At 45.3% G+C, this 27,607-nt stretch overlaps 1 protein-coding gene across 10 annotated transcripts in view; it reads right to left on the bottom strand.

Moving 5' to 3' along the window:
- The window catches only part of FBXO34 (F-box protein 34), a 44,002-nt gene extending 18,504 nt beyond the window's left edge, over positions 1–25,498 (bottom strand). For 7 of the 10 annotated variants that reach the window (XM_077783888.1, XM_077783890.1, XM_077783891.1 and 4 more), the window contains exons 1-2: positions 25,375–25,498; positions 11,741–11,817 (exon numbers count right to left, since the gene is read on the bottom strand). The gene's annotated coding sequence lies outside the window, so the exon portion shown is untranslated. Of the gene's footprint in view, positions 1–8,948; positions 9,001–11,740; positions 11,818–25,374 lie in introns of all 10 variants that reach the window. The other 3 variants (XM_077783889.1, XM_021534625.3, XM_077783893.1) reach the window with 3 other exon arrangements.
- Positions 25,499–27,607: the final 2,109 nt, after the last annotated feature.

The following is a 27,607-nucleotide window of genomic DNA, read 5'->3' as shown; positions in this document are numbered from 1 at the left end:
CTTTCTGCACAAGATGTGGGAAGGACTCTGGTTTTGGCAGCAGAAAGCATCACATCCTCTCAGCCGCGGACCGAGCTCAGGAACAGTCCCACAAAATTCCCTCTTATCACCAGGTTTGAGCACTGCTGCAGCCTACAAAAACAAATGTATCAACTCAACCAGGCTGCAGTCAAGGTCTCCCCATCTCTGTAGCAATTCGCCACAGCTTTTGATATTTTTTGCAAGTGCAAGTGTGTTTTAGCTGTAGCAACAGTAACTGATCAACAAACCAGTTCAAAGGGTGGGCACATCCTCTCAGAAAATTTACTTTCTGGAAAGGAGGCCATGGCCTCAGGACTGGATCTGAGCAGCAATTGCCCTGCTGGTAAAAAACATGTGTAAAAACACATTTGACCACCCCACCTCCATGCAGGGTAAGCTTTGGGATGTTCCATAGGGAAATCACTCTGGCTCAGCTGGGCAAAGAGCATCAGCACACTCAGGATGCAGAAGGAAGCAGCAGCAAGTGTTTCAGAGCAGAACTCAGAGGAGTTAATAACAAAAACAGTCATTAGGGTGTTAAAAGTCAGTGCTGAGGCTTGATAATAAGATAGGTGTGCTTGTTTTCTTGCAAGAGCCAGGTTCCATGTCCACTCTCCCACCATGGAGTTCAATCTTAGGTTGTTATATCATCCTTGTCTCCAAAAGAGTGATTCAGCAGACAAGCACTTCTGCCATCCTCCAGCCAAGTCATCCCTCTCTCCCTCCCTGCCCAGACACCCTTCAGGACACCTATAACAGCACCACACTCCTAGGCAAGAGGCTTTGGCACAAAGTCTTTCTTCATGCCAACACTCCCACTGGGAAGGATCCACAGCAGCTCCCAGGCTAGGTCTGAAATGAGGTGATTCACACACGAGATCCTCAGCCTCTCAGACACCTACAAGAACACAACCACCTCTTTTTAACCATTCTTCAGGTAATATCTACATATTTAAAACACCTAAAGAACTGCCTTTTAACCCCAAAGGAGCCATCACAGGCATCATTTGCCTTGTGAAACTTTGTGTGCTCAGCCCCTCTGTTTGATGGTCCATCAGATCCAGATCTAAAGGCAATGAAACTGCCACAGGGGCTCCAGCTGGAATTAATGTGGGGGAGCTTCCCGTGTCTATTCTCACACCAAAACCAGCTGATGGCACTTCTGCCAAGCACCAGGAACCAGAGCTGGCAAAGCAGCAGGACCTGGTTATCATTGCCTTTTGCTCATTTCCCCAACAAATTCACTCCAGCCTGTCCTTCCCAAAGCTCCTCCAAGCTCCCATCCTTGGATCCCACTGGACAGAGCAGCAATTTAAATGAAAACTGAAGATTCCCATGTAAGCAGAATCAGCAGAGGCCACAAAGACAATGAGGGGTTTGGAGCACCTCTCTTATGAGGAAAGACTCCAGGAGCTGGGCCTGTTTATTCTTTCACACCTTCCCCTTTATCAGCACTGCCTCCCTGTCTGATTTCTCACCTGAAGCCTCCCAAGGAGCTGGACCAGGACAGAATTAACCCAAAGAGGTCAGCTCCTTCAACCCACTTACTGACCTGGCAGAAAACTCAGACTGGACTCAGCCATTTCCAATCCACACCTGGAATCATGCTGGAAAATGTGTCTGCTACAAAGCGGATTTCAGGTCCTTTCAGTGGAAAGGAAAGCTTCTGAATGCACAGTGGGCAAAGTGCAGAGTGTTTCAGAAGCAGGGAAATGAGCAAGCAGGGCTCCAAGGCAATATTTGACTCCTCACTGCTGTAAAACAGCACTACTTGCTGTACTGATAAGCATGTGAAATGCTTATTCCAATGAAGCACTACAGGGAGAACCTGTTTTCCTTCCAAGATCATGTCAAGAAAGAATGAAAGGCTCCACATTTGTGGCTCACGTGTTTTCTCTCTAGGTGGGGTAAGAGTTGGAAGGACTAAATTGTCCCCTCAAAAGGAAAATCTCAGAAGGGAAAAAGAAAATAAAGACAAGCTCTGCTGCACCCTCTTAGCCCTGTATGAGTATTGGGGAAAATAATATTACAAGTGTTTCCCTTGTTCAACTATTCCTGAAAGGTTTCAGCTGCCTTGCACAATTTGGGCAAGGACATCACTCGCTGTTCAGCTGGGAAGAAATTAAGAACTGGCTCATTAGATTTGTTCTGCTTGATCCAAGAGGAAAACAAAAACAGTAAATCCCTCACTGGGCAGTGCTGCTGCAGCTCTGGTGACAAACACACGGGGCTCACACATCACTCTGCTTTCTAGAAAGCTGCCTTGGCACCCCCTTGGCACCGTCGCGTGCCCCGAATGACAAACTGGGGGTGGCAAAGCCCCTGGGAGTGGGGCTGTGGCTGCTGCACCCTCAGCTCATGGGGCACGGGCAAAAATCCTCCCTGAGCACACCACACTCGAGGCCACACAGCCCACGAGCCACAACTGAATTATTTAGCCTATAAAACTCCATCTGTTTTGCCATGCAGATTGTGAATTAATGAAAGCTCAGCTGAAAGGCTACTTTCTTGGGGCGAGAGGAAGGAGAAAGCTTCCAGAAGCCTTCCTATTATAGAAGCAATAGAGCTGGTTCCAAATATAGTAGAGCAGCACTCCCAGAGCTCTGGAGACGTTGTGCCCTGGTTTTGTGAGGCTGAGGTCTCGCTGGATTGCTCCTGCACATGCAAAGATGGGTAGAAAAAACTGCAAGATGCAGAGCTGACGTGAAAGGGGAGTTTCAGGACAAACACCAGAGGCAGAAACCCAGACTGCCTCCATGAAATATCAACCTGAACACCAGGAGAGAGCCAACCTGTCCCACTTTAGAGACAGCCAGTCAAAGCCAGCAAGAATCCCATCTTTTTCAAGGATACAACATAAGCCTGCTAAAAAAGATCCTGATTATTATTATTATTACAACCCCAACATGGCAGATTAGGATTGCCAATGATCATTTCATCACCTTGCTTTTCCTGTGGTAGCAGGGACCCTGGGAAGGTGCACTTGACTCACTTTGGCACGCAGAGGGTGGATTTGTTTTTGCTATGACAGCTCATAAAGTGACCATCACATGCCCTGCCCAACAGAAATTCCTCACCAGTTCACCAGGATAGTGACCCAATTTAATTCCTAAAGTTTCCTTCTCCTGTTTCAGGGCAGATCTTGTAACACAACAGAAATAAACTCAGTTGCAAAACTCCGATTACAAGTGTATCTTTGTATATCTCTGCATCTGTGTACTCCAGCATAGGAGTGGCCTTTTGATTGGGAAATAGTAACAAATTAATATGTCACCAGGACAGCAAAAAAAAAATCTCATACAGGACACTACATAAGGGAAGAAGGCCCCCTGCAGTATGGCACAAAATGCACAGGAATAATTTCTCCTGCACATGTCTCCATGGGGTATGAAATGGCTTCTAAAATAGCAGAAAAAACCTACAGCTGACTTCTAAATATCCAGCAAATAAATAAATACAGTTCCTTCTTTAGAACTCTGCTCATAAGGAAAACCCCACAGCAGGTAATTCAAAGTTGAGCACTAATTTCATCAGCTTTAAAACTCAACTCACTGAATAAAATATGGCTTTACCAGGTTTCTATGGCTCTAACTGGTTTGGACCAGCCCTTGGATTGCCAATTCTCCTTTCTGAGACCACCCCATATTCCCTGATCACAGGTCCAGACCTACACAGTTTAGCAGCAAAACAAGGGGTAATTCATTTTTATTTACTTCTGTGGAATCTTACCCTTTAACAAAAAGGTTGTTTTGTGCATTTCTCTGTCCTATACCACTGTGGATGCCCTTTCAGCAGAGACAGGGTCACAAAAGACCCCTAAAAAACACTCTCCAAAAAATTCCAAGCAAACCAAACTCACAGGCACACAAAAGACTGAAAGCAGAACTACGCAGTTTCATCCACGTGGATCCATTCTTCCAGTCCACTCAGGGCTGAGAGGTTACAACATCCATTAGGCATCTCTAAAGTGTCCAGATTTTTCCTAAAGATCTCCAAATCCAAATTCAGCAAACCTTACTCAGCAGCACAAAGACTAGATTAAATATAATAGTACCAAAAAAGAGCTTTAGAAATAACTGTGCCATTACTTGCAAATATTTGGATTGGTTGGATAAGGCCTTAAGCAACCTGGTCTAGTGGGAGAAGTTCCTGCACATGGCAGGAGGCTGGGATGAGATGATTCCCTTCCAACCCCTTAACATTCTATGATTCCATGATTTCTGTTATTCAAAATGCCCAAATGTTTCCTATCACATTCCTGAATCCACTCTGTTCTCACATAAGAGAGTTTTCTGCTGTTTTTAGTATCAATGCCTCATGATTTGTCACAAAACCTCAAATATTTTCAAACTTTTCTCTAAAGTAGGCCACTGCTGGTGCCCCAGTGTCACACCTTCACAGAGAACTATCTTCCACCTTGCAAGGACAATGCAAAAAAATGCTGAACTCGGAAGTCTCAAATTTATAGGTCAGCAGTTTACAAAAAAGTCTGCTCTGCACTTAGGGAAAGAGCTATCCAAGTATACCAAACTTCAGGACAGATTTCATGCAGAAAGAAGTTCAAACTATTTTTCACAGCACATTTTGGAACAAAATGCCTCATTACATCTGCAAACTTCCACCAGAACAGATTCCTGAGGAACATCTTAAAACAATCCACCCACCCACAAACAAACAGGACACACCACCACCCACACCCTCTGAATAAGTTTGGGATTCACTGGATTCAGCTGTGTCTTATAAAACAAAACATAAACGCTCCTAAAGAACAGGTTACAATCTAAGATCAAAAAAAAAAACAAACAAAAAAAAAATCACTAATTAGTGTCAGGTTCTAAAAGAGATTCTACTGGAAGAGGTCAGAGCTGCCCCAGGCCCTTTCCAGCCTGTTCCTCATGTCCCACCACAGGACGTGGCTCAGCTCATCACTGAACCAACTGGTACCACTGAGGAAACATTTAAGAAAGAGAGACAATGAGGAAAAACCCCACCAAGACCAGGGAGGGGTGTGGGGTGCTCCATGGCAGAGTAAGGCATGCCCCACAGTGAAATTGAAGAGAGAAGATGTTAGTTTTACATTTGTTCCCTACTATTATTTTACTATTCTAGCCATCAATAAATTTTGTTTTGTTTTGTTTTGTCCACAGCAGTAATGAGTAATGTCATGAACTTTATCTTGACCTTTAAGCTCTCTTGGCAATCCTTCTGTGACATCTGCAATTCCAGTCCCTGGCAGGCAACAACCTCCTCTGGCCAACCTGTCAGATGGGCAGGTGGATGTGTCTGTCCCCTGCAGCAGGGAGCCACCCACCACAATCACTCACAGCTTATTATTAATGTCAAGTCTTCAGGAGGGATGGGAATATTCCTCCTTGAATGGAGAGTGGCCACTTCCCAGTCTCCCTCTTTTATTCACTTCTGACTTCTTGTGAGAGGTGGTGCAGACCCCCCCTAGGATCCCTGATGCAGGGGGGAATTCTGAGTCTCTGGGCTCTCTGAAAACATCCTGCTTCACAGAACCCTTGAGAGGCTCAGGTTGGAAGGGACCTCAAAGTCCATCCAGTCTCAACGCCTGGTCAAGGGCAGGGACACCTTCCTCTATCCCAGGCTGCTCCTAGCCCCATCCAACTTGGTCTTGGACATTTCCAAGGATGGGGCAGCCACAGCTGCTCTGGGCACCCTGTGTGGGGAGAATCACATCCCTTGACCTGCTGCCCACTCCTGTTTTGAAGCAGCCCTGGACTCAGTTGTCCCTCTGGACTGTGAGCACCCATGGCTGGCTCAAAGCCTTTTTTTATCCACCGCAATTTCCAAGTCCTCCTCTGCAGGACTGTCCTCAATGGCTTCTCCTCCCAGTCTGTACTCACACCCAGGACTGCCCTGACCCAGGAGCAGCACCTTGCACCTGGATTGTTGAATTTGATGAGGTTTCTCCTTCCCATGAAGGCCACACAACCTTCTTATGTTCTCATACAACTCCTGGTGACACAGCTCCTCAGCGAGGACACACCTTCTGGAGAGATGACTCTCAGCCCCAATTTCCTGGATAGGGAGCAGCCACTCTTTACAACCAGAGGCCTCCAGAGCTCTCCTGCCACCAGACCTTTTTGGGAGGGACCCTCTGACATCCTTGGGGCTGCCAGGAATGAGCGGCTCTCCTACAGCTCCAGGCCTGCAGCGTGAAGTCACGCACGGAAAAGGAAAGAAACAGGACACCAGGGTGTGACAGCCAGCAACACAAGGCTGGAACCCTCACCAGTGCCAGGGGAACAGCACAGCAAGGCAGAGGAGGCTCACGACAGTGCTTGGCACGATGCTGCAACCCAAGCAGAGCCCTGGATATCCATCAGTGAGAACCAGGCACCTGCAGAGCTCATCCAACACAGATAGAGCAGCAGGAGCAGAACAGGGAGGGAACAGGGCACAGGTGAGCAGAGCTGGGCTGACACAAAAGCAGGTGAATGATCCCAAAGCAGCATCAGGGTATTTCCCACCCTAAACTGCTTTGCAGCTTGTAAAAAAGCACAGAACCCCTTTAAAGGGACTAGAAAGGACTTTGAACAGCCAAAGCACAGACATGTGACACCTTATGGCCAAAGGGCTCAAGATGAAGACAGAAGGCAGCCAAGGACACACTGCAAATCCTTCCCAGACAAAGCATCACCTGGGTTTATGGAAATTCTCAAGAGAACCTTGTACACAAAACATCTGCTAAAGCAACTCAGCTTCACAGAAACTCAGGGGTTTTGACTGGTAAACTGCAGTAGGGGCCAACATAAAATCCAGTATCTTATTGCAAGATTACTTCAAAGAACTGTTTAAAAATCTAAACTAATCTGGAAACCTACCAATTCCACAGATCTTTAATCTTTTTTAGCTCTATTTTTAAAGATTTTTCCCATTAATAACTCAAGAATTATTGAAGTAAAAAATAGTTTGATATTTTCAGAGCTTTGTAGTCAATACACCTAGCAACTGACAAAATTAAGCTTTCAGAAATCCTAAGCATAGCACGAATTCCACTGTAATTCACTCTTAAGGAAAAAAGGCCCCAAAATAGCATTGAAATTTCAGTAAAGGACAACTTCTGCACGCTTATGAACTGTGACAACTTCTGCTTTCTGCTTCTGCCTTTCCCTTTTCACATTTCCTCTTCAAAATTCAGTGGCACAGACCTATAAGAAGACACCAGAAATAATTCTGGTGCAATTCTTTCCATGTTAATAACCATTTTGGAAGTATGAACTTTTCTAAAGTCCACTGGAAACATCAGATTCGGGTTTGTTTTACAAGATTTGAAATTTTAATTAAAAAACACAGAAAATATAAAATCCTAGAATGGTTTGGGTTGGAAAGGACCTTCATGATCACCTTGTTCTAATGCCCTGCCACAGGCAGGGGCACCTTCCACTACCCCAGGTTGCCCAAGCCCTGTCCAACCTGGCCTTGGTCCAGAGATGGAGCAGCCACTGCTTCCCTGGGCACCCCGTGCCAGGGCCTCCCCACCCTCACAGAGAAGAATTTCTTCCCAATATCTAATCTAAATGTCTCCTCTTTTATTTTAAAACTGTTCCCCTTTGTCCCTTCCCTATCTGCTCATATAAAAAGTCAAACTCCCTCTTTTTCCCAAGTCCCCTTAGGCACTGGAAGGGGTTCTGAGCTCTCCCTGGAGCTTTCTCTTCTCCAGGTGAACATTCCCAGCCTGGCTCCAGAGCAGAGGTGCTTCAGTCCTCAGAGCACCTTTGTGGTCTCTGCTCTAACAGCTCAAAAAAATCACTTTATAATCAAGACAGAAAAAGGAAAAAATACCTACACTGTTCTCTAACCCAATATTCCCACTGCTCCCTCCAGCACAAACAGTATTTTCTTCTCAGAGTTTCCCCCTCTTGGGCAAAACAGAAAATACTAATAAACCCCACCAAATTACTAAGAAGTGAAGCAGAAAATAAGGAGCCCACAGCTGTGGTTTAGAAGGGATGGTTTAAGTGAGCCAGCTTTGGAGCTGGGGACTGTGACCCTGCTGTGGAAATCCTCAGCACCTAACAAACCAAATGTGCCACTCCAGAGCTCCCATTCACCACCCTGGCTTTTAACAACCAATTCTCTCCCAAAAGCCAGCTGCAGCTTGCCAGCCCAAATTGAATTACTGAATCACCAAAGCAATCACCAATCTTGAGCCCTCACCCTTTGACATCTCTCACCAATTCTCTATGAGCTTGCAGGAAATAATTTCAAACAGCTCCCTCAAGAAAATAAGTTCCAAACCTTATTTTTTTTCCATCCCAAGCCATCCCTGCACTATTTCATAGCTCTGATAATTATACCACTGACTAAACCTCCAACTGGGAATAGCTGTTTTTATCATCACGATTAAAAACAGTCCCTCACACTGTTAGGAATCTGGAAATTCACTGGAGCTGCATCCCACCCTTCGGCCTCTCAAAACACTACAGAGCAATGAAAGTATGTGCTGAAACCAGAGGATCCCTGTGCTGAACAACTCCTGTAATTTCTGGGTAACTGGAACTGCTTCCTAAGTGAGCCACGGAGGCTTGGTTATTGATTTTAGCAGGGCAAGTGGCACCAGAGCTCTGAAAGTCAAAGTTTTCCATACTGAACTGGGAAAGTTTAGTTACTTTTAGAAATGCAGCAGTGACATGCATGTTAAAAAGCTCCTCACATTCTGTTTTGTATTTTTTATGCTTTTTTGAAATATTAAAGTAAAAAGATCATCTGCAGTTTTCCTTTCCTGAAAGCACATTATCTTGCTTTTTAGACCTTGGCCAGAAGAGTGACTGACAGCTCTCAGAAAAGCGGCAAGATGCAGAAAAACAAGAGTTGAAAGAAAAGCGGGTTTCAAAAACAGCTTTTAATTATCTGAAGTTACGGTTGCCAAGTAGACAGCAAAGAGGCTGTGCATCACTTACAGGTGGGAAAATTCCCCCAGGTTGACTTCACAACCAATTACAGTGGATTAACCTATTAGGAAGAACAAAATAGATATTTTTTTTTGGTGGATGCAAGTTTCAACAGTTTGAAAAATCATTGCCACTGGTACTTTGATACACTGGATCAGCAATCTGTTTTATCACACTTCAAGTCATCACCATCCATAAACACACCCTAGAAAAAACCTCACCCTGTTTTAATGCATCTTCTGTCATTATTTCCTTCTCAGAGAACAGCATCTCTCTTGGCTGCCCACATTGAGTATCACTTCATATATCAATACTTCTTTTATTGCTGTTAAAGAGAAACATCTAACACCTTCAAGCTGTTTTACACACACCTTTGCACACACATATATTATTATATCTGCCAGATGCCACTGTATAAGAGATTTGTCAAACAGAAAAGCACCAAAGCACTGATTTTCAGCTTTCCAGGATCCCTCTGCTAAATCCTGGGTGTGCCTACTTTTGTTTGGTATCAAGTTCCTCCTGCTGGCTCCGCTGCAAGAGCAAACTACAGGGATAGTTAAGTTTTTCCCCACCACCAAAAACATCTGTTCCTTTTCTGAGTTCTCCAGACTTCCTTCCCCTTGACTATATCACAAAGCCTCTCTTCTCAGCAAGGCCGCCTTCCTGATAGTCCATCACCATTATCTTCTTGTTCTCTGCAGAGCAGCTTGAATCACTGGGTCCTGCAGAGCTTCCAGTCCTTTCAGCTCAAGGCCAGGATCTGAATTCAAGCATCGTGATTTACAGAGAGGGTTGTTAAACTCCTTCCCTGACTCTTTTTTTACCACTCCACAGTTTCCTGTCCTGGGAGGCAACCAAACTGCTACAAGAAATGCCAGTTTCTGTTAAATGTCCTCAATTCCTGTGACACTGAGCATTTAAAACAATTACGTTACTTCCAAATCTTGCACTATAACAGCTTTTATCCCACAAAGTGCAGAGATGAGCAGAAATTACTTTAGCACCAAGGAGTGTGAGTTGGTTATTTGCTGCATCTCACAGCATTTCTAGTTAACATTCAGCCTTGGCACGACCCGCCATCCGCTCAGGCACACAGCACAATGTCACCCCTCAAAACCCCACTGTTCAACCTAAAGGCACTTTTTTTAAAAAATCTTTTTTTTTTATTTTAAGGGTGCATCAGCTGCTCACTGAAAGTGGGAATGCTTCATTTAGCACACACACACTTGTTAAACTGCTCACAGCATGTAAATAAAACACTGCATTGTGCAAAAGTCATTCAGTCTCCCCATCCGTAGATATGAGCAATGGAACCGGGGCCAGGAAAGAGAAACTTGGAACAACATGCAAATATTTCAGTCCCTTATTCCCACTATTCACATCCCAGGCTAAAGCCCACAGTCCTGTCATGCTGAGGGGTGACCATGTTTAAGAATCTGCCCTGTGCAGTGGGTGGGAAAAGGACCATTATCTGTCTTGCCCCTGGACTGCACCCTTTTATTTGTAGTTATTACTGCAAACTGCCTTTTTTTCCAGACAATGGTTGTGTTATTATAGGTACCTTCATGCCGTGCCAAAGCACATACACACAGCAATTCAGAACAATCAGCCTTGTTTTCATGGGAGCAAAGGTTGCAGCCAAATGAAATGGGTGGAGATCACATTAAACAATCTTGGAATCTGCTAATAGGATATAGGAAAATGTGACCATAATGCAGATGCGGAGTTCCCCTTTCACCTTCCAATGTTATGGATAAAATAAAAGCTTTGGAAAACCAATTAAACTGTTTGAACAACATTAAGCAAGTCAAAGTATTCTCAGGGTGCTTGCAAGACCACTGAGAGGTTCTTTAAAATTAAAGCAGTGCCCTTTCAAAGCTCTGAAACCAGAGAGCATTTCCCCACCCCAGAAACAATGAGCTCTTCCACCACCTGTTTTAAAGATATAGGAGACCTGCAAGTCCTCTGCATCTCCATGGTGAAGAGAAGCTCATCAAGACAACTGTTCCTGTCTTAGAGACAGAATCAGCCCCTCCTCTAAGCGAGGAATTTTCACACTGAGGCACCTTGGTTGGTCAGCTGCAACCTGCATTCCCCTTGTTTGCTTTTGAGATGTGCATTAGTCAGCTTTCTCCTCCCCAAATCTGATTGTGCCTCTGCATGATCGTGCACTGAAGTCATGTCCTTGAGCGTGTGACATCAGTCTGTTGCCATGGCAATGCACAGGGCAGTCCAAAATTCGGTATTATGGCATCACTGCAGGATCAGACAGCAGAACAAGCCAACGCCTGAGAGCTGGTTAATGCAGCACGAACAGCCAAGACATTTCAATCTAAATGTTAAAGTGTAACTGCGCTTCATCACAAATATCCTTTATAAATATGCCTAGAAGCCTCAAGAAAGACAATCCAGAAGGTCACTGAATTGAAGGAAGGAGCAAACCATCATGAATCACTAAAAAGAAGGGCAATATGTTTCCAACGATGGCCACCAAGTATGGAGAAAGCTCAGCTCTCTGAATAGAAACCACCATCTGTTCCTAAGGCAACACCAGAGCTGCCTAAAGACATCATCATCCACACAGAAAGAGGGATGGTCCCTCAGCACCCCAAACCAAGTGTTAGGTTGCACCCAGCTTTTCTGGAAATCAGAGACTGGAGGATCACAGCACTGTCAGCCCTTTCAAAGGGACAGCATTACATAAGACACAGTTCTTCAGTTTCAAGCTTTGAAGCAAAGATCAGCACATCATTAACCCAACCTGTAACAAAGCTGTGTAGTTAAAAAAAGGGTGGTACCTTCCAAGAGTTGTTATTCCATGTAGGGTTAGACATTACAGTTCTGTTGGTTCCTTACACTCATGAGAATGGCATTTCTGAAGAGCAAAAGGGAAGGAAAAAGGAAATTAGTGACACAGTAAAGGTATTAACAACCACTACCCAGCTCCTAAAACCCAAAAGATCCAGTTTGCCCAGAGCAAAGGGCACATAGGAACAACAATCCATGCACTGCTGACGTGGAGATCCACCAATTCAAGGTCTTCAGTGCTGACTGATCGAGTAGACCCCAAAAACAGCCCAGTGGCTGGGCAGAAGCCAATTTGGCACCACGAGAGCCCAGGGAGCACAGACAGCAGAGAGGAGGGACCGCCAAGCCCCCAGAAGCCACAGTGGACCCCTTCCTTTACCTCTTCCTCTGCTCCCTTCAAGCACACACGTTCTGGGGTCCAGGTGTGGATTCCCAGTGGCTGCTGTGACCCCCCAAATTCCTCAAGCCCCTGGAGTGCCACTGCTGTTGTACGTCAGCTTCTGTGTAACCTGGCCCCTCCCTGTACGCTTGGCTGGTTTCATTTTGCCTCCTTCCGCTTTCCCTTATTAATCCACGTGTCTCCAATAGCTCAGACAACATTTCCTTCTGCAGAGCTGACCTCCAGCCTTCCCATAACCCCAGACGCACCCACAGTTTCTTCACACTGCCATTAACCAGGCACATTTCATGTTCTCCACACGGATGTAGCCCTCACCCACTTCAAACCCCTCCACCCATGTCCCTGGCTGTAATTACCCCATCCCTCGTTATCTAATACCCAACACAAGCCTTGGGGCTGGGAACCACTGTTCGTTTGGCTCTGCAGTGTCACACACCCCAGTGGTGTTGTATAAATAAATTCCACAACCTGTTTGAGCCTGAGCTTGATCGAGACTTGAATTATCCCCGTTTCCAAGTGACTGCTGCAAATACCTTCGCTCGCTCCCTGCTCGCTTACGCAATCGGCCACCAAGGCAGCTCCAGGGCCAAACACCACGACAGCCAACTGCTCCCACGGGCCACAACTGCACAGAAAACAACTTAAATCCCTCTGCTTTTAAATATAAACTGCAGATTATAAAGGGATGAGACAGGCAGAAGCAGACAGCTCTCAGAAATGTGCCTCTGCCTGTCACCTGAAGGACAAGTTCCATGTGCCGGTGTCACCTCACAGCCACCGCAGCGCCCAAGCTTTGCCACAACCCTTAACACTCAGCAGGTTACCCAGTCACAAGTCTGGAGTACCAGGGAGGATGAGATTCTGGAAGCAATTTTGAGCCAAATGGATTTCAGAGCAAAATAAAGCCAGCAGGCTTCATCTCCATGGAGCTCCTGCAACACAACATAGGCTGAGCAAGTCACTCAGGGCAGAGGTCTTTCTTATTAAGTACCTAGTAAATTCAGATTAAAGTCAGACAAGTTTTCCCCCTCCCTCATATAAAAATCAGATGCTATCCTACCCCGAGGAATCAATCCAGCTTCTGCAATAAGGAAAACCTGCTCACAGCTACATGACACCACACACAATCCATAAGATTGTGGCCCTTCAGGTACTCATTAAAAATTTTTTCCCTGGAAAAGTCTCCAGTAACAATTTGCCTTCCATTCATTTTCTGCAGTGAAGATGCATGGTGACTAAGTACTGGATATGGAAGTGTGTGAGAAGTCCCAGTGCAGCCATCCCAGCTCATAAACACACCAGTGTAATGCCATGGACATTCACCTGCTCCCATGTGCCAATTCCAACATCAGAGGGGCCATCAAACCCCTGAGCCAAACACCAGGAAGACAGGAAGGAAGCACCAAGGCACTCCACAGCCATTAAAAGGCAAACAGAAGCCAGAGAAGAGCCAAGGCTGGGTGTATGTGATGGTGTTCACAGGTGGAGGAATTTTGCCCACTCTTAGCAAGGAGCTGTGCTTTTTGCTGATGCTTCCTGTCCATAGGTGAGTCCCTTCCCACCTGGATTTCCCTTGGAGCAGCTTGGCCAACATAAAAGATATCACAGCCCATTTTTTGGCTTCTTTTCCCTACAAAGTCAAGGCACCCAAACTCTTAAAAGGACAGCCTGGCACCTGTGCTCCCATGTGAGACTCACATCCTAAAACCTTCTCCTAAACAAACCACGAGCAAAAGCAAAGAGCACTGTGAGTCAACATCTCCAGCAGGTGGGGGTCAGGCAGCCCTGCCAGGTAACACTCCAGGCTTGAACCTCATTTTTATTTAGGCAATACCCAATCCAACCTGCCAGCCTCCTGCCCCTGCAACATCAGTGGTGAGAAAGGGATACAGGAGTCTGATCAGCTACAGACTCTCAGGAAAAATGTATTTTCCCCCAGTACAAATAAAGAAATACCTCTTTTAAAAAAAGAATGTGATGCAGTTCATCTCATTAAATAAATAACACTGTTCCTATCGAAGTATGGATCCACTACAGCACACAATGCACATGTTGGTTTGCAAAGCATGTTTGGGCCTTTCCCTCTGAAAGCCACACTATAAAAATGTAAGATGCAATTAAGGGGACTTTGCACTCTTTGTTCCTTTGAAATTCACCGCCACTTCACCTTATTTATTCTTAACTGCAGCTTAATGCTGCAGCTGGAGCTACACCATCAACCCTATCAGCCAGCAACACAACCAAGCCTGAACTTACAAAACTATTAACTTTTACAAAGTATATTATATTTTCCTTCCCAAAACAGTTAACCTGCTAACAAATACCTGCCTTAGTGCATTACCATCCTCCCGTTGTCCTGGAGAGAGTTAGCAGGCTTGCAGCAAAACACAGGGAGAGCCAAGCACGCTCTGCCTCCTGGCCAAGCAGAGCCTGCAAGAACAGACCCCCTTTGGGGCAGCGACAGTTGAGGTCAATTTAATGGGAAAACAAACTACTTTTCCATTCAAGTCCAAAGCAGAGACAAAGAATTTTATGTGGCTCAGATTGCACAGTCAGCTGTCTTTTTAGGAACGGATCGGATTTAATGGTTCTGTGGCACAGTCCAGAAAAAGTGAGCCTGAAGAGAGTTTAAGGTTTGGCCAGTACTGCACTGTGCAAAGTCCAGGCACTAGTCTGGGGTGATTTTGTGGCCCTAAATAGATACCTTAAAAGTCATCGTCACCAACAGCAGTTCAGGGATTTTATGAGGCCCTAGCACAGGTTGCCCAGAGAAGCTGTGGCTGCCCCTGGATCCCTGGAAATGTCCAAAGCCAGGTTGGAACAATCTGGGATAGTGGAAGGTGTCCCAGCCCATGGGAGGGGGTTGGAATGAGATGGGCTTAAAGGTTCCTCCCAACCTAAACATTCTGGGATTTTATGATTTCCCAAGGTTCAGCCTGGAGTACAAATTCACTTTTACCCCATTTCAAAGAGAGGCAAAATCTCTCTCCCAGGCTCTGCTGATAGTTCTCTTTTGCATCACATGGACTGCATTTAAGACCATTTCTACACCAGAGGAACCAAAATGAGGCAATGCTTCAACCTGACCACCCTCACCAGAGGGACTCGTATTCTGAAGCAGCAGAGATGTGCTCAGGCTCTTTCACTTGACCATTTCAGGGCCTAAGGCAGACAGAGAAGGTAATTAACATGTATTGCTATGGAAAGGAATATAATCCAAACCTTCACTGGTTTATATCTAAACCCTCTGAGACATCTTAATGTCAAAGCTAAACAGATCTTCACCTGGCAAACATTTGGAGAGCTTTCAACTGAAGCTTCCAGGTATGGGAATGCAGTATTTTAGGATATTTTTGCTACACACACTGGGGACATACCTCTAACACAAAGCCCAGAGAATCATCATGACAGCTGCAAAAACAACTTTGTCCTGGCTAACATTCACATAACGAAATTACAGTTTCACTCCAGGGAAAAAGGAAAAAGCACTTAAGTTTTGTTTAGATTGAAGCGCTGTGAGCCACGCCACTTATCTGCTATCAGAGCAGATTGCAGGGCTGCTCCAATGATTGTTCTGTAATGAAGTAACTGGAATTGGAAGGTATGCAATTAGTCCTATCTCCTCCTCCTCTGCCACCTCCCTATCAAGAAGAAAACCAGCACAGACGTTATCACCTCTCCCTGGAGCTCTGCTACCCTCATCACTTAAAATACCCACAAAGCAAAGTAGGGCTGTCACTTACAAGCTGCTAACAAGCCTGGCTTGGCCCTGAGTGGCAGCAAAGGTGATATTCTCAGCATCTCCCTAGGAGAAAGTTACAGGGCTACCCAATGGGATGCTTTCTCAGGTACCCCCACACACACATATATATTAAGCTTAACATGCCTGCATTTAGCTATTTTAGTAAAAGCAAACCACTTTTGAGAGGGAAGGAAAAAAAGAAAGCACTGCTGTTCCAAGTAGCTTTAGGTTAAAGCATCTCTCAACTAATCCTCCTGGGCATGACCACTGGGAAGTGAATATATTAAACTCAGGACACAGGTATCACTTGCTGGCATTCTGGGTAGTTTTACTGACTCCAGCTTGGCTCATTTTACCTGGGTCATTTACCCTTCCTTCCCCTAAAGAGCTCTGCTTTATGTCTGTAAAGTGGTATGTGCAACTTTCCCATAACTGCAGCTATGAGATGGGAGATGCAAAAAGGCCCCAGACAGCCCACAGCCAAATGGGAACTCGGTGAATCCCTGATTCCAAACTGCAATTCTGATAAAATACAAGCTGACATTTATTCAGGCTCAAAAGCTCACTCATCTCTTCCCCTCCACCCCAGTGATACCCATTGGTCTAATTAAAGACAAGGTTTCTCTCAGCAGCCTCTGCCTTATATATATATCCCAGTAAATATATCCCATATATATGGGATATACACATATATAGCCCATATATCCCAGTAAAGTCTCTCTACCTGTGACCCAAGGAGCACAGGGGAGAGCTAGGGGATAGGGGGCATTCCCCAAATCCTTAAAATAAAATAAAAATATTAAAATAACCTTAAAACCACCATTAAACCAACATCAACAAACTTGCTCTGGATAGGTCCACTAGAGATGCAGCAATTTTCACTCAGTGAATTCACTCAGTTGACGGAATTTCACTCAATTTTTACTTGTTCCTCAATATTTACCTAAGTTCTTCCAAATTTCTTAAAAAACATTTCCCCAAAGAGAATGGGCCATCCCTGCAGGATGCACAGGTGCCTTCACTTTGTAGGATTCAGTCAGGTCAGGGATGAAGCCGTATTAACCTCACAAAATCAAAACAAAATCCTTTCCTTGCTCCATACACCTATTGATCCAAACGAGGAAAAAGGGCTAAAAAACCCTTTTTTAAGGCGAGAAGAGTGTGCAGAATGCTGCAGAGACATTTGCTACAAAGGTATGTAAACTACTGCGCTTTATCCTACAATTTACCTCATGGCCTCCAGCTGACACATCAGCTGACACCATCTTAACAACCCCATAAGTAGCTAAAGCTGAACAAAGCAATCATTAGGAAAACTGGTTTAGTCCACTGCTGGTGGCATCCCATGTCCTCTCCATGGAGGAAGCATGACTCAGACTGCTCTGGGCTCCCATCCACAGCACATGCTGCAAAACTGCATTAAAAAGAATTCCCAGTAATTTCTACCAAAGTCACGTCTCCAGCTCCTTCTGCTGAGCGACCAATTCGAAGTGAGATGTTTTATATTTTAATATGACTACATCTGCAGTCTTACTGCATCTAAAAAAATCCATAAGCACTTTAAGAGAAACACAGGGACTTTTTTTTTTCCTTAACACCATAGAAGATGGATTCATTGCTATCAGTAATCCTCCCACAGCCCCAGTTTCAGAAGGAGCAGCAGATTCACAGAGATTTCAGCCGCAAAAACAAGCACTCTGCATCACTTCATTCATCTGTTTATTAAGATAAAGTTACCTCATTAAAAAAATAAGCCAAAACAAACAAACAAACAAAAAAAAACCAAACCAATGGTAGAGCATTATCCTTCTTTGGAGAGGAAATAAAGTGAAAAAATGCAAGTCTGTCCCATAGCTGCTGGCAAGCTCTGGTGCACTGATGGTCAAATTGAGGTGTATAAACCCATTTTTGAACACAAATATTTGCTTAAGGATGAGGTTTCCTTTAGAATTCCCTTCCCAAGTGCCTGACACTTGTCTCAAGGTACCATGCTTTGCATGGCCTCATTGTTCAGCAGTGGATCCTCCTCTCCCCAGCACCAGGACACGTGCAGGAGGTCAGGAAGAGAAAGGAATAGGAAAAATCACAGTAGACATCATGGCAAAGCAAGAGCTGCCTTTCAGCAGGAGCAAATGGGGCAGTTCTGCATGGACATTTACAGGGAGCCTGTCTCAAGCTCAGCAGTCAGGGTGGAAGGGAGCACAGAAACTCTGAAGACATAAAAATATTAAAAAGCCCAACACAAGAGCCAAGGTTTCACAATGGAAAGGCTTTTTAGACTTTGCAATGAAGGCGAAGCTCAAAGACCTCAATGAAGAATTTCATAAATGAAAAGAGAACTGGATTGCTCTGGAAGCACATGAACATAATTAATCACAATCCAACACCAGCCACTATCACTGATGCACAAGTCCTGCTTGAACCCAGGGTCCAAACTCTTTTTTAAAATATAGCCTGCAGTATGACACATCTCAGAAAGCCAGACCACAGGCACAAGGCATGAGCCTGTCTTTGAAGTTCAGATACACCAGAAAATTACTTCACCTCCCTAGATGCAGAGGGGATAGTGCTGCCTTTGATGCTACAAGAAATTTTGGTCTTAAACTGCCCAAGGACTTCAAATTGGGTCTTGCAGCATGGCAACACCCAAGCCTACACATACACACGAACATAATTATGCCTGGTCTAGACTTGGGGGGAGGGGAAAAAAAAAAAAAAAGAAAAAGTATTTTCAGTGATGTTAGCACGCAAAGAAAATAATAGCACATACAAAGAAACCTCTAGGGTGACTTATGAAGAAGATTTTATGCTTGGCTTTCTGCCAATTAGAGAGGAATTAAAGTGTCTGGCAATATAACCCCGTTCATCCCGAGGAAGAAACTGCATTCTTAAGTGGTCAGCAGGGCAAGAGGGATGAGAAAAGAGGGACAAAAACTCAGGAGTGCAACTGCACATATGAAGTTTCTGATGGTACTGAGACAGAAAGTGGGCACAAATAATTCAGATTTTTAAATTAATCCAGTCTATTGCCTGCAAAAGAAAATCAGCATGTAACAGCTGACTCCAAATGACAGCGTTCCAATAAAGCAGAGCAGTATTTTTTGCTATAAAATTCCAACTGCTTCAATATTTTACTGATTATCCACCTCCACTGACTGCCAACCAGCAAAATCAGTGAAAGGTGGAGGTCACAAAAACAAAAGCAAACCAAGTGGAAAAGGCATGGCTAGACAATTTGGGAAGCTGAAAATATGTCAAAATACAGCCTTTGAGTAAGAAAGAACATTTAGTAGCTATCTGAAATGATGAATTTACATCCAAACTCTTTGGAGCTTAAAAATTCACATCATAAGACCAGTTTGTACCAGAATTAGGACCAGACTTGACATGCCCCAGTTTCCCCAAGGTTACTTTTGGAAACGTATGTACTCTTAAAATGTTTCAAGTGCTCTTCTCATACTGCAGAAGAGCAACCAAAACCTACCTTTTAATTTTACTTTTTTAGAATTATTTTTTTTTACAAGAACTTAACTTCAACACTTTTTTTATCTGAATGACAGAAGGAATTTTGTGTCACATTGCAGGTTGAAAGTTACTGGAAATGGCAGCAAGCTGCTGTTGCTTTTATTAAGTCATTGCAAGGAAAAGACAAAAGAAGCTACTGAAGCTTTCAAAACCAAGCCCTGTAAAACACCAAAACCACAAAATGAACCAGAAGTAGCTTAGGAGTTCCTAGGGATGTTTAAAGTTAATAAAAATTCTAAATTAAATGGCTGCTGCTTAGGTTTGCCAAAAAATTATGCAAATTTCCAAAGTTCATACATAGTAATTAGCAGAGCAAAAAGCAGGTCCCAAATAAGTGATGAAGTTAGCCTCGCTCTTATTTCTCCAGCAGATGGAATTAGCTATGTGTGAAGCTATTTTTTTGCAATTGAAGATTAAACATATTATCCTGAATATCAATTCTGAAAGTATAGCACATTGGATATATGCATTCATGGAGCAGGAATATGCAAAAGCCCAGCCTGAATCTTTCTTTTCCATCATTCTGAACAGGACACTGAAGAGGCTGGGGGAAGGTTTACATATTTAAGACTTCATTTTTCAAACTGATTGCTGACAACTTGGTTGAGACAAGTTTTCTCGAAGTACATTTAGAGTTAATAGTCCAAACAGGTTTTTCCAAAGAAAAATGTCTTCCCTGACTGAAAATACATCCTCTTGATGTGCTAATTGACAGATCACAAAAAGTCACCCAAACTGCAAGTCCAAACAACATGTGTCAGCAAAGGCTCCTGGGTTTGCCCATTCCTTATCCAAAACCTGGTTCACAGGCATACGCATCATATCCTGTGTGATACAAATTCACCTTTTTCATACTTATGATGGATTTGCCCCTTGCTTCACTCTTCAAAAGACAAAACCTTCCCCTCAGCCCTGCAGCTCTCCAGCAAGGGCTGAACCTCATGTGTGCCCTTGACCAAAATACTCCACCTGGGCTCCATATTCTCAATTTAATTTCTCCACCTCTGGAGTCCAGGGCTGCCCCACCACAGCAAGTTCCTCTCAAAGACACTGAAAGACACAGCAATTTTCCTCTGGTGTCAGGCTGCATTTTATCTTTCTTAGAACAAGCCATGAAAGTTCATATCAACACATCCATCCAGTTTAGGGGGCACCACCCAGCAGAAGCAGGAGAGTCTTGAGAAGGTGCAGGAAGGACAACCAAAACCAAATTACTGTACTGACCACAAAGAAAGTGGATAAGCTTCTTCCTAACACCAGCTTCCAAGCAGAAAACTGGTAAAAGAAGTAAAAACAAACTAAAAGTCTCTTCCTACATGAATATTACTTTCAGGAAGCCCAGAAAAGATTTCTAGAATCTGTGTGTGTTACAAAAAGAACCCAAAACTTTCATCATTAAAAGAACGTAGGGAGGGGAAGGTAAAGTTTAATGTTAATTTCCAAGTCAAGTAAGTGACACCCTGGATTGAATACTATTAACCAAAATTGTGCAAGTTAAAAGTGGATGTACTGAAAGCAGCAGAAACCCTGCCCGCAACAAAATGAGAATTCTCTTACAAAAATACTTCTGTGGCCAAATGAAACACTGAGTTTAAGTAAGAAAGCAAGCACTTACACCTATCGTGTTCTCCCCCTCTTCCTTCTCATCTAGGGAGTCTCATTTATCTCAAAGCAATCAAAAGAAAACACTTTGATTTTTAAAGTCAAAAAAGTTGCAGGAATTACAGCCCTGTCTGGCACGAACAAATAATATTTCTGAAATCAAAAGATTCTCCAAGTTAGGGGAAGGGCAAAAACAGTCCTGAATAACTTAGTTTGCATAGCCCAATTCCTGCCAAAACAGTTCTGTAAATCCCATGGTAGTTCAGATAATTTCCATTCTTAGAAAAAAAAAAAAAAAAAGCTAGATCGAACATTAGCAACATTAATTGTGTGATATGACCTGAATGATGCAAGAACAAGTAGTTAAGTGAACCACAGCATCTGCTGAATTTTTAATCACTAGTTGTTTTGCTGCAAGGCAGAAGAACACTGTATATCAGCTTCCAAGTACTGCACGGAATGGCACATTAGGACAGCAAGATTTCAACTGGCAGGAATTCTGCCTCCCTGCTACCCAAATGCCATCACTTCGCTGTGAACTGCAGACAGAGCAGTTTCTAAAGCAGGATTATTTTTTAATCACACAGGAAAAAAAAAAAATCAACTAGCACTATTTTCTGCTCCCCAAGATACCAGCCAGCCATTTCTAATTTTTTTTTTTTCTAAAGCTGACACTTTATTAACAGCCATTTATGCATCCTCCTGTAGTTTATTTCTACTCTCCAAACAGCTTTAAGCAGTCATGTGGCTGCCCAGCAGCAAGTTGCTACTAAAGAGGTGGTTGAACCTGGGATGTGTAGGAAGGTGATCTGTGTAAACATTCGTATTGGGCCTGTACTGCAACAGCAGGAGCAGCTGGAACATGTTGGGACACACCTGAGCTATATTTATATATTTAATCCATCTCTCCCTGACACCCATTGCAATGACACTGCAGACACCCAAATTTGGACAGCCAGGTCATAGTACTACTGATGCTCATCCTGTACCTGCACCAGACAGTCCTGTTGTGATTTCTCTGTGTTTGATACCCAAAATAGTTAAATAAACCAACTACCATGCCTACAGCTGTAAATACAACTCCAGTTATGCTCTAGGCGTAAAACTGCAACAGTAGGATTAGCAAGTGATACAGCAGATATTCCCCTTCCACAACAAAGACAAAAAAAAAAAAGAAAAGTTATTTGGGGAATAAACACTAAATCCTCAACTACAATGTGAATTCCAAACACAAATACCACAATTAGAGGCAGAATCTGAACTATGGACAATTATTCCATTTCATATTTTAGGGGTGAAAAAAGGACATTTTTTAAAAAAAGGACAACACTCCTACATTAAAGAAAGACTGTCACACTGACTTGAATAGACTCTAAGTTTAATAAGTTAATAGAATCAAAATAGCTTAGAAAACAAGCCAGTAAAATATGGGACAAATAAAAATGAAGCAGCCACACATACCAAAGCAGCATTTCTGTGCCCTCCTTCCTGCAGAGATTACAGAAGAGGATCTCTAACTCACAACTTTCACTAAATCAGTATTTCCTTCAAAAGCTCAAATCTATGGATTGGAACATCCAGTGACCAAATAATCCACAAGAGACAAAAAAATCCCAGCAGACAAGGGCAAGAGAGACACTTCCCAGGCTATATTATCTTTCATGATGGGTTTAGGATCAGTCCTGTGTTTTCTTTATAGGCTCAACCATCAGACCCAAGAAAAGCTGCTCTCTTTTCTGAAACCTGGTAGGAATATTGGAACAAGAATATTGGAATATACCCTAGCTGCTGAGAATACAACAACCTCTGTGTGAGGATTATACCAAAATGCTGGTTGGGTTATGCTACAGAGCACTGAGAAGTGCAAATAACACATCGTGATGAAGGTGTTGACACCTGGAACCTCAGGGGGTGTTATTACCCAGGCAGTGTCGTGCATCCACTACACAGCACTCACCTTCACATCACCCAAACCTAACCTGGCACCTCCACACCCCAAAACCACACTCCTTCCTGGAGCTGCAGACCAACCTGTGATCAACATCCGCAGCACAAGGTTCAAGATGAGCTTCCAAATTTAAGAGACACAGAAGGATGTTTTATAACCTTTAAGTCACTCAGCTGCAGTTTAGCACTTAACAAGGCACTCACTCACAATTCTTCACAATCCTTCTCCAAATGGGGAAAAGATTTTAAAGAGCATTTAATGCAAGTGAAACATCCCCAGCTTTCTCCTCAGCCTCCAGTCGCTCTCCCATTAAATATGAAAGCGACAACTTAGTCTTACTGAACATGCAGGATGATTTTAAGACAGTGGTATTAAATCAAATACCACAATTTTTCACACCTATTAAATTGTTACTCTGTCATTAGGTGGGGAGATTTTGATAAGCATTATGCAATTAACAGACAGTGCCTTTGTTACCAGGCTGCTCGTGATGAAGCCCAGGCTCCTTGACATTCCATTTCTTCCCCTCAAAGGCTCTGTGCTACAGCAAATTTATGGGTTTTAGCATGTAAGAGGAGAATTGGGCAGGTTACCTTCAAAATCAGTCAATAAGGCCCTTTCACTCAGGCTAGGGGAAGGCGGGTGGCTGCTGGAAAGCAACACAAGGCACTCCCTTCCCCCTCCCCTCAGGACCCAAAAACGCTGCGTTCAAAACACTCCCATCCCCTGCAGCAAGGGATTAGCCATTTATTAAAAAGGAATCAAAACACTGTAAAAGGCTTCCAGTTAAGATTTCAAGAGAAAAAAATAAAATAAAAAAAGAAAAAACAAAAACATTAACACCGGTAGAACCAGAGTCACATTAGGAATTCGTCTGGGCATTGAAGAACAAGCAGCTCAAACAAGCAGGATGTCGTTTGTCCCAATGATGCTGATCAAATGGTTCAAAAGGGCAGATTTAGATTAATTTTTTCTTTTTTTTCTTTTTACTCAGTCATTTTGCTGTCTCCACACCCAGCAATAACAGCATTCACAACCTACAGACATTTAGACTTTGGACTTTTAAGACAACTACCTACCTCCACGCTTGTTTTTTCAGGGGATTTTTTGGCTCTTCTCTAGGGGTGACAGACAATTATAATGGCCAATTATGTAAAACCTTTCATCCGAGAAAACACGAAGCACTACGCAAAACACTCATTAAGACTCTCGGCTGCAGCCTGCGCCGCACGTTCGCCTGTTCCACAGCTCCCCTGGATATCTCCAGCCACCAAAACTGGATGCCGAGCGCTGTGGCACGGCCAGGACAGCGCCCAGCAGGGCAGGGCCAGCCCGGGAGTACTTACACGGCCTCGCAGGCGGGTTTTACAGCCCGCAACACGCTCCGGGCTGCTGGGGATGAGCTTCGCAGCCCCATCCGAGCCGGTTATTTAAAAACAGAGCAGAGACACACGCGGCTGCTGGGCGTTGTACGAAGCACCTCGCAGGACGAGCCTTAGACTCACTTGTCCGGCTGAGCCAAGCAGATTTTTCCAACTGGGAGCCGCATGGCATAAGTCAATAATCTGGGTTTACTGAAGAAATTAAAAGCTACGCTTATTGTTTCGAGTAAGGCCTTGGAGGAAGTAATTCCGAGAAGAAATCACTTCCACCGTAATTGTACTTTTAACCTTTCCTTAGGTTCTTACGCCATCCCCACGTGAAGGCGTCATTCAAGAATTATCACAATATCTAGTAACCATTAAAGCTCTTTTCGGATCACTGTTTATGTTTAGCGAGTTCACAACCCCTCCCTTCTGAAGGGCGACTGATCGATGTATGAACCACGGGGGAAGCCGTGCAGAAGAAACACCACCAGGAAATGACCGCAACTCAGGAGATCAAAATTTGGGGGGGAAAACACGCGGTTTGGGAGGGGGGTTGCTTTCAAAAGAAGATCCGCGAAAAGACTGACCCGCAGAAAACAGGGGGGGCTCGGTCTCACCGGCCACGCGTGGGACGGGCGCGTTACGCAACCGCGGGGGAGCGGAGATGCTCCGCGCCGCGCACGGTGACCGGGAGCTGCGGGGAACACGGCACCGCTCCCGCCGGGCCGGGAGAGCCGCGGCAGCGCTGCCAGGGAAGGAGCGCCACAAAACCCCCGGGGAGGCCGGGAGCGGGGCGCGGGCGCTGAGAGAGCACCGCGGACAGAATCAAGCGAAAGGGTAAAAGAAAACCAAGCGGAGCGCGCTGCCCTCGGCGCGGCCCCGTGCTGCGGGCGGCAGCGGCCCCTCGGCGGCCCCGCAGCCGCCATGGCCGGCGGAGCGCGGGCGCTGCGGGCGGGCCCCGCTCGCCGCCCGCCGCCCACCTGCCCGCACCGCGCCCAACGCGGCGCCCACCCACCCCTGCCGCGCCCGCGGGAGCCTACCGGGAGCGGGGCCGGAGGACGGGCCGTGGCGGAGCCGCCAGGCTCGGCTCGGCTCGGCTCGGCCGGATCCCCCCTGCGCCCGGCGGCGGCGGGAGGAGCCGGGCGGCCGCGCCAATCCGGGGCGGAGCGGGGCGGGACGCGGAGCCGCCCCCGCGCCGCGCCAGGCACCGGCCGCCCCGCCGCGCCAGGCACCGGGGGCTCGGCTCGGGGCGCTTCCCGGGCTCCTCGCTCCTTGCAAGTGCCTGTTCGAGGCCAGCGAGTTCCAAGGCAGCTCCCGGCGCTGGCGACGCCGTGGTTCTCCGCTGTCCCCGGTGTGCCGGGCTTGCAGCTCACCGATGAGGTTTAGCGACCAACGTGGCACTGAAAGCCACGGGGGTGCCAGTGCCCAGCCCGATGCGGGGACGCCGGCTACTTATCAGTGAGTTTAGTCTGGGCTAAAAATCTGTAAGGTCCTGTGCCGGAGGCCAAAAATTCGTTCGATAAACCTCCTGGCTTTGAAACCTACCGAACTCCCGACTGCAGGGCCAGAAATATCACAGAATCAATTAGGCTGGAAACGATCTCTGAGATCACCGAGTCCAACCCATGACGGAACACCACCCTGTCAACCAGATGATGGCACAGAGTGCCACGTCTAGTTTTTCCTTAAACACCTCCAGGGATGGTGACTCCACCATCTCCCTGGGCAGTCCATCCCAAAAGAGGTGCAGGGAGGTCATTGGGAGTGTCCCTCCCTACTGCAGCCCCACCAGCGTGGTGCCAGCCTTGCCGGCTCGTTTTGCCAACGTTTCCTCCCCAGCACAATCACTAAATACCCTTTGCTGTCATCTGTCCTTGACAGAGGCAAACAAGAGCTGCTGGTCCTGCAGCTGATGTATCCACAGCAGTGGTTTGTCATGCAAGTGTCACTCCAGCCATCTGTGCAGTGCTCAAGAAGTCTCAGCCTGCAGAGAGAAAGAGAAGGGCACTGGAGAAATCCTCTGAAACCAAAGGTATTGACAACTAGAGAGAAACACAAAGAGAAGGCATTGGGAAAGGGGAATTAAGTGGTGGCATCAGATGATAGTTTGAAACTAAAAGGGTTTCTATGAGGAGCTTCCCCTCTCCTTAAAAGATTTAGGCAAATCGTTTCCAGTTAGATGATGGAGGCAGGCACCTAACAGAAAAGTCCTGGTTTCTTTCTACCCCAGGGAACAGCAGAAAGTTGTTCAGAGGACATTTAGGTTGGATATCAGGAAAGGTTCACCCAGAGGGTGGTGGGGCACTGCCCAGGCTCCCCGGGAAATGGTCACAGCTCCAAAGCTGCCAGAGCTCAAGAAGCATTTGGAACACGCCCTCAGGCACAGGGTGGGATTGTTGGGGTGTCCGTGCAGGGCCAGGAGTTGGACTGGATGGACCTTGTGGGTGCTTTTCCACTCAGGATATTCTGTGACTCTATGATTCCCTGATCTGCTGGAGGGCAGCACTACTCACTGTCTGGTTACACTACTGAGAGGAGATCCTTGAAACTGTTCTCAAGCTAAAAAGCAGCATAAGTGTGTCAGCACAGCGCTGTGCCATGACAGTCCTGATAAGGGGCAGAGCTAATTAGCCAAAGCCCAGGCTCACATTTACATGGTGTCTCAGATGGCTGAGATGAATCTCCCAAAGTCTCTGGGCCCCTGTTGACCACGGCCACGATATACAAATCCCTCCCAGGGTGGGAGGGAAGACAGAGGTAAGATGAGTTGCTGAAGGCCAAATATTAGACGAGGACAGGACAGAAAACAGATCCTACTGTTCTCACCCCTCCAGTACTTTCTCCTCTGAACTGTAACAAACCACAGAACAACAATGGGATTTAGCTGCTGCTGACACAGTAGTCTCCTGTGTTCCACGGGAAAATTCTGTGTTTTGGTATAGGATCAAATGCACATGGGAATAAAACCTATTTACTAGCATGGCCCCACAGTTTGGTGACATGCAGTGAGATGCAAGATACCCCCAGGTGACTTAAAGGGGAATGAAATATCTGTCCTGTCATATTAGAAAAAGGTCTCACAAAGACATGGCCCCAATCTTTTGTTGTAAATTGATAAAGACAGTGAACTGACATTTGCTGCTAAGTGACTTCTAATGATTAAACAACCTTTCTCCTCTCACCCCCTCGAGGCAGTTAGTGATAATATAAGAAAGATTTTGCACATTGTTTAGCTTAAATGGCCATCTGGCCTTTCTGCATTTCAGTAGCCTT

This window comes from Lonchura striata, chromosome 6 (assembly GCF_046129695.1).
Source record: "Lonchura striata isolate bLonStr1 chromosome 6, bLonStr1.mat, whole genome shotgun sequence".
Taxonomy (NCBI): domain Eukaryota; kingdom Metazoa; phylum Chordata; class Aves; order Passeriformes; family Estrildidae; genus Lonchura; species Lonchura striata.
The sequence above is the reverse complement of the archived record's forward strand: the minus strand, read 5'-3'. Positions and strand labels throughout refer to the sequence as shown.